The sequence below is a fragment of the Elephantulus edwardii genome, unplaced genomic scaffold (assembly GCF_000299155.1).
Source record: "Elephantulus edwardii isolate Elephantulus edwardi_28Jun2011 unplaced genomic scaffold, EleEdw1.0 scaffold00041, whole genome shotgun sequence".
Taxonomy (NCBI): Eukaryota; Metazoa; Chordata; class Mammalia; order Macroscelidea; family Macroscelididae; genus Elephantulus; species Elephantulus edwardii.
In genome coordinates this window covers 18,465,195-18,470,564 of record NW_006399791.1, presented here as the reverse complement: position 1 = coordinate 18,470,564, position 5,370 = coordinate 18,465,195, and the positions used below count along the sequence as shown (strand labels likewise).

At 42.5% G+C, this 5,370-nt stretch overlaps 1 pseudogene; it reads right to left on the bottom strand.

Annotated features, from left to right (window-relative positions):
- Window positions 1-2,511: 2,511 nt before the first annotated feature.
- On the bottom strand, window positions 2,512-4,171 carry LOC102858989 (annotated as a pseudogene).
- Window positions 4,172-5,370: the final 1,199 nt, after the last annotated feature.

Below are 5,370 nucleotides of genomic sequence, written 5' to 3'. Positions count from 1 at the left end.
AGGTAATGCTGTCATTCATTATCCTCTACACTTTCTCCAACTGGTTGGCGAGGTGCCTCATCATGCTGCTCTTCAAGGGTGAACTCTGTTTTCTGTTTCTTCATTGGTCTCTGCATCCCTCTCCTGCACTCCTGGTGGATTCTCCTCTCCATTCTGTGTAACTTTCTAGAGCTTGTCCACCACCCAACACTCATCACCTGCCTCCATATCATTTCCCATGTTGAACTTTCAAGATTTTTCTCCTTCAGGCCCATCATGAGACCCTAAGACTGGCTTCTACTACCCATACAGGCATAGAGAAAAGTGATGTGACTGTGTTCTATGCATGTGAGGTCTGTGCTACCAAAGTTCTGACATCTATTTCTGCTTTCCTTTGAAAAAGTTTGTCTAATAAAGTCATGTATGTTTATTCAGAGAAAAGACTATTCCACCTTTCACCTGTGTCTTGGTTAAGAAATGTAGCAGGAAGAGGTAAATATGTAAGACTCCAAACTACTCATATAAATGTATATCCTCTCATGGAAAAAAAGTTGAAGTTAAAAAGGAGATGAATGTTACTTCACTAAGAATGTTTACACTCAGAATTTACTAAGACTATCAACCTCATAGAAAGTTTCTTTAATGAATTTACATGCATATTGTGACAGCTTCAGGAAAGTGAAGTCTTTTCTAAATCCCAGTGAACATATGGATTGGAGTTCAACCATCGTTGAAATTTTAAACATTGTTTTCGTTGGAAAGTACTAAAATAGTGCCCTTTACAAAAAAAGCCAGTCTCTGAAAAGAAGAGATGTCTCTAGGTAAGAAAGTATCCATGGACTCTGTAGGCATGGGGAACCCCAGAGAAGGGGGCGTTGGGCTCATTGATGAGGATTCCCAGGTCCATAGAGCTCATGCAAATTGACTCTCTATTTCCAGAAGTCCAAGAGAAGAGTGTGTCCGAGACGACATCACCTAGTGAGAACAAGTCAAGCTCCAGGCCCAAGGTTCCTCATCCAGCTGAAAGGCTGAGGAGACCTCTCGCTCTTCCAACTACCAGCCTGCTCTTGAGAAGTCTCAGGTGAGGGTACACCTATTTCAGCGGGGTAGGTACAGTCAAAGACATGGCAATGGAGGGGCCCACCCAAACTTCCTTTGTCCCTGTGGGTGGCATACCCCAGGTCTAGGGGACACCCGGTTCCTGCCTGTGTCCTGGTCTGTGTCCTGGAGCCCGGCAGGAGGAGACTGAGGTCTTGAAGTTTCCAGTGTTTGTTTAATCCTAACCCAGGCAGCTCCTACCTTGGCCAGCTTAACTCCTACGGCAGTAGGTGTCCGTGGTTGGCTCCACTCTGAGTGGAATGGATGAACGTGTCATAGTTTGTTTATCCAGTCTCTACTTTTTAAAAATTATTTTATTGTGACTTTAACTAAAGTTTACCAAAAAGTTGAGTTTCCATTCATTTACATTTTCCTCTCTCCCCTCTCCCTGACCCTAGTCCAAATGTACCTCTTGTTCCAGGTTGCTAGTTGCCATGCATATAATGGCCATTCTTATATCCCCTTCAGACAGTCCTTCGCCTTACCTGTTTCAGTGTAGTGTTCATTTTCTACCCACTCTTTTCCTGTTCTCCCTCTCATCCCCTACTCTGGGTCAGTCCTATTTTATAACATCAGTGCTATACAGTATTTGTCCTTTTGAGACAGCTATTTCTCTCAGTATAGTGTCTTCAAGATCATGTCTGCTCTTAACATACTCTTTTCTGCATGTTCTAGCTCTCCTTCCCACAAGTGAATCTAAGATAAATCATGCTAACAATCTGGTATCTACCTACTGTTGCTTAAATAAGCACACAGAGAGGCATGCTGGAATTCCTGGTCCTCTGTTTTGGATACACAGACATAACCACAAACATATGTTCAAGGGTTACTTATTTCCCCCCTCCCTTTATAACCAACTGACTGAATTTTTTAAAACCTTTGACATAGCAGGTGACTTAGTGCTCCAAACTTGACTACATCTTAAAACAGGCCTTTACAGTAGCAGCATTCAAAGCGTCTGGTTTTGCTACTCTAAACAATAGCTTTTCCTTGGAAAACAAGCCCTGTCTGGATGTTCATTTCCATCGGGCTACTTCAGTGTAACACACTCCTTTCTGGAGGCCTAAGATATGCAGAGTTGTCAACTACAGGGTGTGGACGGCTTATCAAGATCCTAGAAGATGAAAGATATTTTCTTTTCAACATCAAAGCATAGCTCATCATTTCAATGACCATTTACTAAGGAATCCGCTGAACAGATAAACACTTCAGACCACATAGTTATGGTTGGGTTACACACGCTTCACAACATATATTACTTTGCTGGAGCAGCTGCAGTGCACAAGATCACACTACAAGCAGAAAGGAAGCTTGTCATTGCCTTGCTATACAGATGTCTTTAAATATTCACAAAAACAAAGAAAAAAATCCTTGAAAATATGAGAGGGAATGAAGGTGTATTGAGCAGGTGTACAACTAGTGACTGGATATGGCTCAGGCCACTTCTATGTGTGACGTGTGTCCCTCCGGGGATGGCATCTCCTTGGTGACTTCAGCGCTTGTGTCATCAGCAGTGGGGTCGTCTCCACCAACACTGAGGTCGAGCTTGTTCATTCTGTAGATCCTGAATCTGGGGGACCTGCAGGCTGAATCCCGAGCACAGGAGTGAGGTCTCGGGAAGCAGAATGATCAGATCCTTCTCAGACTTGTCCTTCTTGTCTGCCTCAGCCTTCTGCCACTGGGTTTTGATAACGGAGTGATCGGGGTTGATGTGCAAGTGTTTCTTGGCCGCCGTGGAGCCCACGATCGAGTTGTTCCTTAGGACCTAAACCTTTGTGATTCGCTCCATGTCTGCCATCTAGACGTATGTGCTGGTGACAGTGCAGCATGGAGCGTGGCCAGGTGGTTAAACACCTCCACCTTTTTGACTTTTTTTCTCCAAGATGGATTTCATAATTTTGCAGAACTTCTCAAACATTTTTCTCCTTCTGTTTCTTCTTCTCTTCCTCATCTTCAGGAGGCTCGAAGGCTTTTGATGACCAACACTAACGTCTTCCCCTAAATTCCTTGCACTGCTGTTGCACACCGTACTCACCCATGGGCTCAATCATGTAACTTATCTCTATGAAAGTGGCGTTGGGGACCTGGCCTTTGGTTTCACCGGTGATGTAGTAGATGTGTTTCTCATTCATCTGGTTACAGTAATCCTCAAGGGCCACAATCTCGTTGTCTGAGGTAGACGTGTAATATATAACAGCTCGAAAAGTTTCCTCCCATTTTGGGAATCTCCAAGCTTAATGTTCTTTGAGAAGTGCTCAGAAAATTTTGTTGTAGTTCTCTTCATCTTCCACCAGTTCAGTGAACTTCTTGATCAAATTCTTACTGATTATTTTCACAATTTTGCTCTGTTGCAACATCTCACGGGAAATATTCAGAGGAAGATCCTCAGAGTCCACCATGCCACTAATGAAATTCAGGTATGCAGGATGAGCTCCTCACAGTTAACCATTAAAAAGACCCTGAAGATGTTTTTCTTGCTCTTTTCAAATAGGTCAAAGGGGTACCTTCGGAGAAAGAGAAGTGCTCAGAATTCTAACTGTCCTTCAACAGAGAAATGCTCCACAACCAATCAGTTGTCCCTCTCATTGGTCAAGCTCTTCTTTGGTAAAGTCATTGGGATTTCTGGTTCAAATTGGCTTGGTTTTATTGAATGCCTCCTTGATTTCCTTCTTGTCACCATTCCCTTCTTCATCACAGCCAACATCCTCAGTCCTCAGGCTTGCCATCTGCCTCCTTCCTTCTTTCTCCTCTTTATCTGCCTTCTCTTCAGCCTCATCATCACCCACTTCTTTATCTCATTCTTTCTCCTTGAAGAGAGAGATAAGTGAATAAATTGATAAGAAAGAGGTAAATGGATAAATTGGATAGCTGATAGACTGAGTATTTCTTCACAATCTCCATTCATTCTCTTTTCCTCCAAGCACTCTTTGCTTTTCCTTCAAATGCAGAATAAACTTTGTTCCACGACTCAGCAGTTCACCTGAAGGTGAAGGAGCCACCAGCATTGAGGACCCCTAGTTGTTATGCTTGGTGATTACAGGAACTTACGCAGCCACAGATAGGCGCAGCAGAAGCCAATGGAAACCTGGCCCATCATGGACTTGTCTGCTCTGGCCTACAGCACTTCCATGAAGGCTTCCTCGAACAGCCTTGGTGATAGTGTTGGGGGTATGTGTGTATGTGTATGTGTGTATGTGTGTATGTGATCAAGTCAGCCTTGGTCATCCTGACATCCCTGTCCACGATGGTAAGGGTGCAATCCTGTTTGTAGGGGATGAGGTTGATGTGCAGCTTTCCCAGAGAGCTGGAATGGATCAGTCTTTCATAGCAGAGCTCATTCAGCAATCACGAACATGAGGTGCGAGATCTCAGTCTGGAAGGCAAATGTCTCCAAGTCCTCCTTCTTCACTTCACCGGCTGGTCGTGGGGCTGTGTCACCTCTGGCATCTTGGTGACAGGACCATGCAGCTCTGTGGTTTGGCAACACCAGGACACAGAATGATTGAAGGATGCTTAGTATTTTAGCCAAACAGGCTCATTTTACAGAAACTTCTCTGCACCTTGATTTTCTCCTAATAATATGTTGCAGGCTTCCCCACCCCCCAATCAACTACTGCAACTCTTTTCATTTGTGACTCCCTAAATTTATTGTGTAGATGTACCATACATTTTGTAACATTTCATGTCACTGGGAAGTCAATACTAATGATAACCCCATCCTTTATGTACTAGAGGATATGACCTTTGTGGAAAAGATTCCAAAGAATGAGAGTTTATAATTCAAAGCATATTTTATCCAGGTTCATGTCCTTACTCTAAAAGGCTATAATGATGCATCTTTCTAGACACGTCTTTGGGGAACTTCTCTCCAAATCCCAGATATTCACTGCTTGTTAATTTACAAATGTCCTTGATATTTTGATTGATATCTTTTTATATACCAATGTTTTTTAAAAACAACTTTGGTAGTAATGATTGACACTGTGGATTTGTTCTGTATGGTCTTTTAATACTCATTTCCCATTTTCAAAGTAGTTCTAATTTTCTGCTCTGCTTGTTTACAGTATAAATAATTATTCTGATATTAAATTTTGTGTAATTTAGCTGATGTATTACTGTGAATCACCACATTTCTCACTACTTTTCCCCCAGGAGTCAGAGCTGTTTATGAAAGACATATGTTATGCTTGAGTTGGAATATTGTTTTTTGTGCTTATTTTGATTTCTTAGTAGTTTTTCTGTTTTACTGATCTCTTCCTCAGTTTCTGTGATACGTGACACTGAACTGTGTGT